The 14863-nt window shown below is 36.4% G+C and overlaps 1 protein-coding gene across 3 annotated transcripts in view; it reads left to right on the forward strand.

The window, feature by feature from the left end:
* LOC126751024 (kin of IRRE-like protein 2) overlaps positions 1-14863 on the forward strand; it is a 513287-nt gene that overhangs the window by 343923 nt on the left and 154501 nt on the right. The gene's annotated exons all lie outside the window — the stretch shown is intronic.

Below are 14863 nucleotides of genomic sequence, written 5' to 3' on the forward strand. Positions count from 1 at the left end.
GAATATTAGTTTTTTTTTTACCTTTTTATGAATTTCAAATTGAATCTTTAGGGATTTAATGAGATTTTTAAATAATCTCGACCCACACCAAAACTTTGGAGATTTATACATTGTCCACATATCCAGATAGCAAAGATGAGGCGAATGCTATGCACTGATTATGAAGCTATGATTAATGTGTGAAAAAAAATTTATAAATACAGAGGTATCCAAATAGAAGTAATTTTTTCAATAACTTTTTTTGACAGGACACGCGTGAGTTGTATCAAGCTGTCGTGTTATTTTTGTTCAATATTGTTTTTCATTTCATCATATGTGACCTGGTCTACGGAAAGGGGGCTTAGGTGTGAAAAAACCAGTTTTCACTTTTTAGTTGATTCGGATGGAAGATGAGATGCTTTTTTACGTGATAGAATCCAAAAAGTCATAGCTTGTTTGAAAGTTCCCTAAAAATGTAGAGAAAGAAGAGTAAAAATACGAAAAAATATAATTTTTTTGTAATGAACAAAATACATTGAATTATAAGCTATAAAGACATGATTATTAAGCCATTAAATCGGCTATAGACTCGATGAATTTAACAGCTTTTTCGATGTCAACCGGTTTAAATGGCTTTGCATGTGTACTCGGTTTATTTTCCAGTCCGTGTTGGCTCACTGTTACACCCTGTGCGGCAAAATAACGTACTAAATGTTCGTAACGCTTCTTCCCACACGCATGTACAATATACAAAAAGGAAAAACGAACGACAAACAGGTACTCTGTAGAAGGTAAATGTAATTTTATGCCTCATAACTTCTGTATCCTGTCACTGTCCATATTTCTTCCGCCCAGCAAGCCTTGCGTATACACTTTCTAGCTTTTCGTTACTCATAATTCCAGCTTCGATGTGACTTAGTATCACTAAATCAAGTTCATTTTTCGACATCTCTAAACAATTGTTCAGCGTACTCTCGATCAGTTCCCGTGGTATCAGTGTAGGACATTTATTATTACAACAATCTTTTGACAGAAAATTTGTTACCAGCTCCTCCTCCTTTACTTCAACAACAGACAGGTCAATCTTAACAAAAGTTTGTTCGGTATCATCTTCTGCCTGAGATACACATACTTCGTCTTCATCATAATCGCTCTCTTCCTTGTTTTCATCATCCTTTTCATGGAAATATTGTCCGTATACGGCACTGAACTCCTCATCAACACTCATGTTTCATTTCATGCGAAATGCGAAGACGATAATCAACAGAAACACTTACACAAATGTGATAACAGAACATCCGGAAAGAGAGACGAATGAAAACAAGACAACAGCAGCTGCGCGGTATTAGAGTAAACGTCACTTCTTCAGTGTTACTTTTTTAAATGTTCCACACTAGCAACTTACACGATGAACTATAATAATATTCCGACCAAAAACAAAACTTACTGGACGTCCTTGAAGCCTCTGGAAAGGAGAACAATTAATGAGATAACGAGAAACTGACGAAACGAGTTGTTTATTTTTAACAGCTGTTTCCCAGAAAACTAGTTTTCGCACGTTAGCTCCCTTTTCGTAGACCAGGTCACATATAAAGACTCACACTAGAACATTGTTAAGAAATCGTTCAACTTTATTACAAAAATTCACGTTCTGTAAAAAATGTGCTTCGCGAGCTTCTCTCAATTAGTGGTCAACATAATCGGCCTACTGATCGTACTATTCGCAGTACCATCAGCCATTTTGAGACGCAGCATTCATTATTGGATAATATTTAACAAAATAAACCAAGTCCAGCACGCTGTGAAGAAAATATAATGGCAGTATCTGAGAATGTAACGAAAACCGTGTAGAGTCGACTCGGCGCCATTCGCAACAACTCGGACTGACGTATTGAACTTGGCACATTTTACGGCGAGATCTTAAATTGCAAGCGTATAAAATACAGCTTGTGCAAGAACTGAAACCGCTCGACATTCCCAAGCAACATCGCTTCGCTCTATGGGCTCTTGAAGAGTTCCAAGAAGATCTGACGTTTTCGAAGCAAATTTTATTTAGCGAAGACGACCATTACTAGTTCAATGTACACACCCAACAAGCAAATTTATCATATTTGGAACGAAGAGCAACCTTAAGACGATCAAAAGCTGCCATTTCATCCAGAAAAAACAACGGTTTGGTGTGGTTGGTGGGCCGTTGGAATTATCGGTCCATATTTCTTCAATAAAAATGCCAGTAAGAAGGTAACCGTCAAATGCGACCGTTATTTCGCCTGATAACTGACTATTTGATGCTTGAAAATGAAACTCGTGATCTCGGCGACATTTGGTTTCAACAAAACGGTGCCACTTCACACTCATCGAATCAATCTTTGGATTTTATAAGCAATTAGCCTTTTAAGAACTGCCGTTTCAAAATCCTTGCCTTTCGTTGGCCTTTTCAGGCAAGGAAACCAAAAAAAAAACAGTCCGGAGCGGCCACATCTGAGCTGTAGGGCGGGTGCGGAAGCCTTTTTCAAGCAAGGAAAACAAAAAAAACAGTCCGGGCGGCCACATCTGGGCTGTAGTGCGGCTGCGGAAGCGTTGACATGACGGACTTGGTTTGGTAGCTGTTTACAAGAAAGGCAGTGTGAGTCGGGGCGTTGTCGTGGTGCAACTTTCAATCAGTTGCGATGTCTTGACGGACCCGATTGACACTTCGTTTGAGGCTCTTGAGGATTTCCACGTAAAACTTGGCGTTGACGGTTTGTCCAGGAGGAACAAATTCATGGTGGACAATGCCTTTGATGTCGAAAAAGACAATGAGCATCGGTTTCACTTTGGATTTGCTCATTCATCACCGATCTCTTCCCATTCCTTCTTGCTAAAGCAACATTCGGCTTGATCATATCAAACGGCTCTGTCGCAGATTTAGCGAGTTTCACACAGAATTTAATCGCGTACCTCTGCTCTAACGAACGCTGCGTTTTAGGCTTGCATCACTCACAGAAACGTACAAATGTTTATCCTGACTCTCCAGGTTATCTAGGAACGCCCTCTACCGAATCCAGTCCTATTACTTTCCGGACAAACCCTGTATGCCTTTAAAGATAACCAGCTAATTTTTAGCTCAGTATTTTAATTTTTATCGAATTTTTAGTGGTCTTTGGTATCATCTCAAGACCTTCACCAAACATTTCATACCATATAAGTAGTTGCGATTTCGGTGAAAGTCTGGGAAATCACATCCAGAAAGGAATATCGGAGACCCTATAAAATATAATATACTATATAGTAAGTGATCAGCGTGATGAGTTGTGCCAATTTAGCCACGTGTGTTGTGTGCTGTACATATATACGTGAGGGAGTAGCCTCAAGAATTTTTGAGATATCGATTTGAATTTTTTTTGCTTTGCTTTTCAATAGACTGCTTTCTTGTCAGAACCGCTGATTTCGAATTACTATTATAATTATGTAGCATATAGCTGCCATACAAACAAATCGATCAAACTCAAGTATTTATATGGAACCTTTTGTAAAGAACCTTTAATATTGGAATCTGAATGGAATCTTTTTTATTTGTGAAAGGTATAACAGCTACATTAGTTTTGTCTTTCAATTATTAATTCTCCAATAATTGCACTAAATTTCAAAACGGCTCACTAAACTACTCTCCAAGGGCAAACCGAAGGTATATCCAAAAAATATTTGCACGAAACTTTATTTTCAAAATCAGGATTTTCAACTGCACACATGACTGCATGTGATTGCAATCAGCTAACCAGAAATGTGCTCTGCACATCTTGTCACCTGTAACAGGGTGCGCAAGTATGTAAGGACGCCTACAACAAACCACAGTAACACCAGATTGCTTCAAGTGCAGTTGCTGTTTTCATTTTCGAATTCTTAATATACTTAAATATAAGGCATACATACATATATGCGTACTTCACAGGACATATCTTTGTGTTGTTAACATGTTGTCTGTTATTCTAGTCGCACGCACCCACACAAGCACACCCACACGATATACCGTTACCGCAGCAGTAGATTTTCTGTTATTTTATGCTTGTTCTTATTACAACTTGTGTTGTTCTAACATTCAAGTGACACTCTTACAACTGCAACATGTGTTATAATGGCGCAACAGACACATGCAATAACAACAAGCATACACACACACACATACGCAGTTATGCTTGTCACTGTACGTGTGTGGTTAGTACTCTGCACTTGCTGGCTAAAAATGCATTTATGTTCGTGCGTTTGTGTTAGTGTGTGGGAGTATGTATGCGTGCGTGTCACTAGTGTTCACGCCAAGTGCCCCCGATTGCAATAACTGTCACCTCAACTGCCACTTTGTTGCCATACACAAGTGACAACGAAAGAAATTTAAAAGGTTTTCGGACATTTTTCATTGCAGCAAGTGGTGCATTTGAGTTCCTTTGTGCTGGAAATTAATATTTTAGCTAAAAGGTAGAGATTTTTTGTTTTTCTTTCAAATAAACGCACAATGCAGTAGCATATCTCTTGTTGAACGGAAAAATAACAAAAAATATACATTGTGAAGCAGTTAGTTTAAAAGGTTAAAGAGCAACTGAAGCTTAATACTCACCATAAAATGTATGCTGAATGGATGATGAAGAGATCACTTTTACTCTGTACTTGATTAAAAGTTTTCTTAAAAGTATTCTCTCCGCGATGATGTAGAAAATGTATGCGTATCAAAGCCACACCAAACCATTATTTACTGGTATTACTTTCATTATGATCTCTGATCTGAATTCGGTAAAATTTTTTGACGAAAGCTGCCTCAGTCTTAGGTTTATCTTCTTCTTCTTTATTGGCGTAGACACCGCTTACACAGTTACAGCCGAGTCTACAACAGCGCGCCAATTGTGCTTCCTTTTCGCGTGAACTATGTCATCAACTGCTGTCATCGTCCATGCCTCTGCGCCGTAGAGCAAGACAGGGATGATGAGTGACTTGTAGGCTTTGGCCTTTGTTTTTCTGCATTTTCTATACAAGTACTTGATTTCAATGCTAACGTTGTTGTTGGTGTTAATGCTGGTTTCAAGATAGACGAAGTTATCTATGATTTCGAAGTTATGACTGTCAACAGTGACTTGGGAGCCAAGACTCGAATGCGACGATTGCTTGTTTGATGACAATGGGTTTACCATCTCCTGGTGTTCAGCTTTCACTGACATCCTCAAACGGATGTTTCAACTTCATTGCATTAGAATACGAGTCAACGCTGAACCCATTGCCTACTCTTGTTATGTCTCACGTTTTCTCTCACTCTTACCATGTCGTTTTCTCTCAATCTATCTCTCTCTTGCCATCTCCTCTCTTACACTTCGTCTCTTGACCTGTTTGTAAATCCGCATGTTATCTTCGACGTCGAGCAATAAAAAACCGGTAGCAGCCTGTTGAATCTTTGCTAAATAATAAAGTGCATTGTTAGTATAGAATGAAATATGCCACATCTCTAGAAAGTGAGAAAAAAATTATAATGTTAACTTCCCAAGCAATTCACAACAAAGCAAGTCATAATTAAGCTACTTATCTTTCAATCTTCACACTTCGATGATTTCAAAATCACTGTCCTTATCCGACTAAATAAACTCAGCCAACATCTTTCAAGCGAAAGTACTAGATATAGATATTGGTTGAGCTCTTCTATTGAATAACTGAGAGAATATGCAGAAAGCAACCATATACACGGATAGCCAAGCAGTACTTCATCCCTTGCAGAAAGACTTTAAGCTCACTGACGAAACAATTTGTACTTAATTTGGGTTCTCGGCCACAGGAACATTTTTGTTAACAAAACAGCATACGAGTTCAACAAATTAGGAACCTCTTTAGTTGAATCCGAATTGAAGTTATTACCATGTCCGCTGGAACCGATCAAAAGAGACCTTTTTACTCACTTTAAATGAATGACTCAGTGGAGATGAAAAACAATAACCAAGTGCAGGATAACCAAGCAGATATGGTCCAAATATGATAAGACTAGATCCAAGAATTTATTGCATAGGTACAGGAATAGTCGTTTCAGACTTACAGCTATTATAACACGGCGGTGGCCGTTTGAGGAACATGAGCAACATATGGGTATGCCTTATAGCGAAATTTGCCGCAGCTGCAAATTGGAAGGAATAAGGAAACAGTTTGATGCTTTCACTGTAAATGCCCAGCTATAGCACAAATCAGATACCGATTACTCGGGACATATCAGACACGAAAAACATACGCTTGCAGAAGTCCAGACGCATAAATCGGCTTATACTGCTGCAATATCACATTCGATATTCGTACGATCCATATCATCCAATTCGAATCAAAAATATTACCTTTGAACGTTAGCGATTCCCATTCACAGCACAGTGCCGATCAGCACGGAGGAAGTATGGCCCAATGACGTAAGGAGTACGTGTAGATTGCTGTCTGACTAATAACGCATATTTTACTTATTGTGAAGCCATTCAGCCAGAAATGAGCCTCATCGATGAAGATGATTTCTCGATGAAAATCCGGATAAATTTCAAGTTGTTGCTCAGTACAATTCAGGAACCTATGACGATTCTGGTGGTAATGCGGCTTCAGCTCTTGCATCAATTTGATCTTGTAAGGATGTAGGCCAAGATCTTTTCGCAAAGTTCGCCACAACGACGTTACAGAGATGCCCAACGCTTGAGAACGACGTGTGAGCGACTGATTTGGTCTTCCGCAATTGAAGCGCTAGCGGCAGTTATATTCCCGACATTACGGGCACTTCTTTGCCTCACTGGCACCGAAACATTTTGCACTGTGTCTGTTAATTCAAATTTTTGCACTAGACACCCAATTGTTGATCTGACAGAACGATTAGGCCGACTATAAACTGGACGTAGCGCTCTTCTTCTCTGAGGCCACTGACTCCGAATTTCGGTTGTAAATTTTAATAACTTCGACTCGTTGTTGGATCGTATATTTTTTCAAGATAAAAGGGCAAACCTTGTTGAAGAGAAGTGTTAAAAGAGCGGAAAATATGACGTCGTTTGCTGTCACTATCAGTCTACTTTTGTTGCGTCTTTGTGGAAAACCCCTTAATAAAGCTTAAAGTGTTAACAGATTAAAGCACATATCTTAAAGATTTTTACTATTAACTATGTGACTTGGAAACAAATCCTTGTCAATGGTGCATTATGTAACTTTTTTAACGACCAGCGACTAGCTAGTAAATTTTAACGAACTCACTAGCATTTATGCACCTATGTGCGCTTAAGCATTTTTCTTCCACTGCAATTGCTTGTAAGCCTTTATAAGGATAAAGGATACTTTAACCTAATACACTTGCTTCTAATCAACTCAATTGTAGAGTGCAGCTGTAATTGTGACATACAACGTTTGCTCAGAAAAAACTCTTGCGCAATATTTGCTTCATTTACCCACACAGCCACACACAAGTCGAGTGCACGCACGTATTGCAAGCGCCTAGACGTACATACGTTCTTTCTTTTGAGACGTCAAGGAAGCAGAGACAACAGCAGCCAGTCAACTGATATGTGGGCGACATTTGTAACTGACACTTTTATTGTTTCCACAACTGTGGTTATACAAACAACATATATATGTGTATGTATGTATATGTGTTTTTGCAAAAGCTGAAGCCGTGGAGGAAAGTGTTGGAGCTCTACACATTTGAGCTTAGTTTTATGCATTCAGGAGAATGAGAGAGTGCTTTAAGTCTATATAAAGCTATTCGGCTGCGTACCTTTGGTTTCTCACATTAGCTGCAACTTGCAGAAATTGTATAAAGATGCCATTATCACAATTCAATGGAGCTCCTTAAATATTTCCACTTTCATTCGATACCTTTCGTGTTACTATTCGTGTTAAGTTTAAATTTATGTAGTACTCTTATATGTATATGTACTTTGACGATTCTTAGTTCCTGTTGATCCTTAGTTTCACAAATAAGTGAATAGATCTCTGATCTAAATAGCTAAGCTTAATAATATCAGCTGGAAACGAACTAAGGTAGAGAACATTGTTGTTAAATGGAGGTTTTTAAAACACCCAACTTCAACACTGCACCGACGCGGACACATTCAAGCTTCAAAAACAACCTTGGCCTACCAAATTATAACAACTACAGGATGCTCTTCGAGGAGTCTTTACTACTAAGATGATTTTGTCTCAGTATGCTTTTCGAGGCATTATCGAGTTCAGTTTATTATACTACACTTGACTATCTAGTTCTAACTGATACCGACCAAAGTGTATAATGTTATATGATTAGTACGTTTTGTTTTTAAAAGAACAAATATTAAATTCTAGAGAAAAAGAGAATACATAGCATTTCCTAGAAGGGTCACATGATGCGCGTCAGTCTCGCCCTCATTTATGCACTTAAGCGCAAACATACGCTCGCATGCCACTCAATACAACGGCATACACTGCAACATTCTCCATTTTAATTTGTTTCGCTGTCTTACATTACTCTCATGTTTATTTTTCTTTTCATTTATTACTACTTCTGCTGCTGATTCCCAGACAATTGTCGTAGATGTGGCAACATTGGAAACTTGTGCTTTTTACTTCCAATAAAAAGTCTTGCTTTTATGGTTGTTGATTGTTGACTTAGGCAGCTTTAAAGGGTGAATGAATTGGTGGATAAATAGAAATTTGGCGGGAGCTAAGTAACGATATGTAAGTGTGTACATAAATATTAGTCAATTTTAAAGAAAGAGGCAGCGGCTAAGAGCAGAATGGAGCATGGAAAGGAGTTAATGATAGATGTGGAACACTAAACTGATATAGTTTTTATTAGAATATGGAAATAGTAACAAGCTAAGAAGAAAATTCGGGATGCCTCTCCGACAAATATCCAACAAATATATTATATAATACTTGATTCAATCCAGAGTTGGAGCCTACGTTTGAATCTGTGTTGAGACCGTATTTGAACTTGCTTCGAGCAGAGGAATATTGCAATAGGATGTTGTAGAGAAAGAAGGATCTGAATAAATGAGATATATATTTTCCCCACTGACGCATTTCATATATACGGTTTATCAAGAGGAAGCTACAAAAGCAAACCGATAGAAACAGCAAACGACGACATATTTTTTCACGTTCTTTTGACATTTCTCTTCAGTAAGGTATACGATCCAACAACGGGCAAAAGTATTAGAATTTACTACCGAAATTCCGAGTTAGTGGTCTCAACTTTAAGAGCGCTACGTCCAATTTATGGTTGTCATAGTCGTCCTGTCAGATCAACAATAGAGCATCTAGTGGAAAAATTTTAATCCACAGGCACAGTACAAAATGTGCTCATTCCAGTGAGACAAAGAAGTGCCCGTAGTGTCGAGAATATTGCTGTCGCTAGCGCATCAATTGAGGAAGACCCATGTCAGTCTCTCACACATAGTTCTCAATGTTTTAGCATCTCTGTGACGTCGCTGTTACGAATTTTGCGAAAATATCGTGGCCTATCCTTACAAGATCAAATTGACGCAGGAATTGAAGCCGCTTGACCACCAGAAATGCCGTATGTTCTTCTTGAAAACGAACCGGATTCTCATCGAAAAATCATCTTCAGCGATGATGCTCCTTGTTGGTTGAATAGCCTCTTCATTAAGCAAAATATGCAATATCGGTCAGGCAGCATTCTACACGTACTCAATGAGTCAACATTGCATCCCGAAAAAATTAAGGTTTGGTGCGGTTTATCTGTCGGCGGCGTCATTGGACCGTACATATTCCGTGATGATCAAGACCTTTTCGTTACTGTGAATGGGAATCGCTACCGTTCATTGATAACCGAATATTAATCGTCCGCATTGGGTGATATAGACTTGAACAATATCTGGTTTCAACAAGACGGTGCCACAAGCCACACAGCGAATGTCACAATCGATTTTTGAAAACCAAGTTTTATGAACGTGTTATTTCACGAAATGGCCCAGTCAATTGGCCGCCTCGGTCGTGCGATTTGATGCCGTTCGACAATTTTCTGTGAGGCTACCTCAATTCCATGGAATATGCCAGCAAGCCAGCACCGATTGCACATCGTACGAATATCGAAAGTGAAATTACTGCAGTTATGACCGATTTATGCTTGAAAACCGTGGAAAATTGGATTCAACATCTGGACTTCTATAAGCGTGCCTGTGGTGGCCATGCAAAAGAAATCGAGTTCCATACATAATGGCATCGAATGTACTTTTAAGAATTTCAGTGATAGCCCAGCTCTTATTGGAAAAACCCATTACACAGATTTTAACATCAGATTTTCAAAAAATCGCTTTAACTTTTCCCAAACTAGAATCCAACTGAACTAACCTCTACGCTAATTTTGTCAGAAGTATCACAAGTGATTATTTTTGTACGCCTCCAAGAATGGCGATTCAAAATTGTTGATTTGACATCAAAATTTTAATGGATACCATTGGACTCGCATTTTTTCATGCCGTAAATAAAATGAATCCTTATATTAAACTGTTGGTGCAAAAGGTGCCAAATTCCAAATAATTCGATTTCTGCAAAAATAAAGTTTTTTTTTACCAATTCAGCGCATTCGTATATCGAATTGTGTTATTTACCTACCGTCCGCAAACTAACCGCTGTGCATTAGCACTAACTTAAAATCCGTTTAGCTCACATTCATTTTGAATTCCACGTAAAAACACGAAGCGTGTCGGAACTGAATTAATTCGCGTAGAAACAACAAAAGTGCGCGCTTTTCATTTAAAATAGAATTCAAATATTTTGCGACATTTTACAGCGAAATCGATTTGTTACCGAATTAGATTTTAATTCAGTTAAACCGAATGACCGGTTCAGATACGGCTGATGGTATGCCGGAGAATATTCCTTTATGATACAAGCCGAATGTGTATACAGAAATGTTATGGAAAGTGTGAGTTGGAAGAGATTCATATCAGAACACTATATGACCTCGATACTTGTTTTTGAATACCTAACGATTTGGAACGTCTAAAAGAAGTGAAATAGACAAACTTCGAGATTTAAGGTGCGCACCTAGTGAGAAGTTTCGATTTTTTATGCCCTGAACAGGGTATATTAAGTTTGTCACGAAGTTTGTAACACCCAGACATCAGTATGTTGAGCTGAGTCGATTTAGCCATGTCCGTCTGTCTGGTCAGCGGCACCTTCCGAATTAGGGAACCGACCATTCCAGGTGCATGCCCTTAAATTGTAATCCTTAATGCGTTTGCCATGATCATCATCAAACGGGGGCTCTCTTATCCGAGGCTGTTGTATTTTACGTGGCTGGGTGCCAAACCCAGTGCACAATACTGAAGAGGAATTAGCTCGCCTTCAACTAAGCTAAATAGCATGGACCCAAAAGTAAGAAATTAAATATCTCACTCCTTTTAAAGTATCTAAATGTCAATTTCTGCAGACATTTCGCTGACAACTTGCAAACCTGTGCGCCGAGGTATTTTAAAACATAATTTATGTCGATTATTCAGTGTCACGCCGCAACCAGCAATCGTATATATAAATGTATTTTCTGCAGAATTTTTTGCGCAACACAACTAATGCAAACGTGGCATAACAACTAATGTGGCACGTCGCATTGCTAGTGTGTATGCACGCGCACGTGCCACAATATTCGCTGAATAAATATACAACCTCAGTTTTGTGAAAATGTATGTACACAAACAGACATATGTATGTATTCGTTTGTAAATGAACATTGGAATGTATTAGTAATGGCATTCGCATCCATTTTTTTACCTAAAAAATAGGCGTTAATTGCTCGATATTTACTTAGGTGCCTGTCAACACATTACCTCACACTTTTAAATCGAAAATTCCAACGGGCAATCAGTAAGATTTTTTCTTAAATTAAGGAAATCTACCATACCATTCCATATTTGAAGTGAAAACAGGTAAATAAAAGGCTTCGAGCTGCATTTTTGCGGGCGTTGTCTTCAATTCAGTTGAGTTGACAGCGCAGAGTGAATTTTAAAACGGATGGAATGGTAAATTTGAATGATAGTTCACTTGATGGTTAACATGTATCAATATTTTATATTATTATAATCACTTTTACCAGTGTGGCTTTAGACCTGACAAATTCATCATATACTAGATTCTTATAATACATGAAATCCTGGAGGAGAGCATTTGGATATTAGCAGAGATATTGCATATAAAATATAATTTGATTTAAATTCAATTATAAACTAATTTCTTAATTAAGATTGCAGTTCAATTTATATTCAATTAAAAATTTATTAATTGCTTAATTAAGATTTTGGTTCGATTTATATTCAATTATAAATTTATTAATTGGTTAGTTAAGATTTCACTTCGATTTATATTCGATTTCAGTTCAATTTATATTCAAAAATTTATTAATTGCATAATTAAGATTTCGGTTCGATTTATATCCAATTAAAAATTTATTAATTGCTTAATTAAGGTTTTAGTTCAATTTATATTCAATTGAAAATTTATAATTTGCTTAATTAAGATTTCATTTCGACTAATATTCATTTAATTATTTATTAACTGCTTAATTAAGATTTTAGTTCAATTCATATTCAATTAAAAATTTATTAATTGCTTAATTAAGATTTCGGTTCGATTTATATTCAATTAAAAATGTATTAATTGCTTAACTAAAATTTCAATTCGACTAATATTTATTTAATAATTTATTAACTGCTTAATTAAGATTTCAATTCGACTAATATTCATTTAATTATTTATTAACTGCTTAATTAAGATTTTAGTTCGATTTATATTCAATTGAAAATTAATTAACTGCTTAATTAAGAATTCGGTTCGATTTATATTCAATTAAAAATTTACTAATTGCCTAATTAAGATTTCAGTTGAGTTGAACCAACGCCTTAATTGGGAAAGCAAATTACCTGATTCACCGCCGCCAGACAATTCACTCAGTTTCAGCATAAAACCAACTCTGAAAGAAAAGTTTCAAATGATTTTTATTAAGCTAATTAATTTTCATTTAAGATTTCATCGGAAATATAAACAGTATAACGAAAAAGCGGTCATTTTCAGTTGTAACTATTTTATGAAAATATTAACAAATTTTTGTCTAGTGCTGAAGGAGCCACCTTCGTATATGCCGTGATTTCTTTAACTGTTTGGCTTGAAGAATTTTCATAGTAACTCCTCTTACTTTGTGGCATATTTTACACTCTTAATTTGTGAATGCTTTTACCAGCTTTTTCTGCGTGAAATCATAAAAGATAACAAGCTTTCAATCAATAAGCCAAACAACTTTCAAAATGATTTGAAAGCAAAAGTGAGAATATTACTATAATAATCCTTAAACATATGTTCTCTACATTTAATATACATATCCGTATATAAAATATTACATAGAAGCCATAGCTTAAATTTTCGCACATTCATGAAATTTACTTCATTGCCTTTCGTAATCCAATCAAGTCCTTGCCGCAATTAATACGCCACATTCTACACAATTTCATTATATTGCTTCATTAAACGCTGACAGCAAGTGTCAAGTCGTGCGAAGCAAGCACGAAAGCAGATAACTAAAAATTTTAGAAACAACAACGGCAATTAGAACAACAAAATAGCTATCAATGACAACAGTAACAGCAACAACAATAATAATAACAATAATCAGTGATAATCAGGACAAACGTGTCAAATGCATAGATGACAGCGGCGACATCGGACTAACTGATGCATAGAAGCGATGTATATATGAAGTATATAAGAATATATACAGTATACAGTATATATGAATTTATAGTAGTATTTTAAAACATGTGAAGTTCAGTGTATAATAGTGCCTTTAAAGAAATTGAAATATAATAATGAAATTTCATATGAATTATATGTATACTTGGACAAGGCTATATAGCGCTTATTAATGAGATTATAAAGACTAACAAAATTTTGACAGATTTTAATATTACGCGTAATATACAAGTATAGCAGGGAGGTTCAATTTCGCAAAAATAAACAGTGACGTGTTCAAGAAGCAAATCATTGAGGTTGTAAACGCCTTTAGATTACCAATAAATTTTAATTAGTAATATTTTGTATTTGCAATTAAACATTGCTACTCTTCAGATTACTCTGAAAGACAGCGCTACATTTTCAGAACACAAATTATTCAGATCTGTTCCCTATAGCATATAGCTGTCATACAATTTGATACATCCAAAACATTTCCTAATATGGAAAACTTTCTTATTTAACAATATTTCTTCACAAAATTCGGCAATGCTTATGCTCTATAACAATGGTACAAGCTACGAAAATATTGTTCAGATCGGACCACTATAGCATATAGCTGTCATACAAATTAATTTATGCTATTAGAAAAGAAAATTTTAATTTGGCATTTTATAATAACACTGAAACAAAATTTTGCGTTAAACTAATAAAATTAATTAAAAATTTAAAGAAATGTAATATAATAAGATTTCCAAATGTCCAATACACCGCTTAAACGAGCATGATTCAGTACATTCAATTTCACGCCTGGAGGTATGCTAGAACTATGACACTTACTCATATCTGCTTATACAAACAAACTCTTATAGATAGTACATAAAATACCATGAGTGTGCACTGAGTACTTTGAATATGTCACGGCACCTTGCAACAACCTAACATGCAACTTACCACACCACAGTTGCATTAACTCAGGATCTTGTGGCATTAAATAAAATAACGCCCCTCCAATGATATACATATACACGATGCTCGACATGCACTGCCATAACAATAGCATTGGAAAGGGGAAAGAAAAAAGTGCAAATTAAAGCAACAAAAGCACAAAACGGCTGAAATAATATACCGCAAATGTGTGCATTTTCAACCGATGTCGTCGTATTTGAACTTCTAGCTTGCAGCAAGTAATTGTAATTTA

The sequence above is a fragment of the Bactrocera neohumeralis genome, chromosome 2, assembly GCF_024586455.1.
Source record: "Bactrocera neohumeralis isolate Rockhampton chromosome 2, APGP_CSIRO_Bneo_wtdbg2-racon-allhic-juicebox.fasta_v2, whole genome shotgun sequence".
Classification (NCBI taxonomy): Eukaryota; Metazoa; Arthropoda; class Insecta; order Diptera; family Tephritidae; genus Bactrocera; species Bactrocera neohumeralis.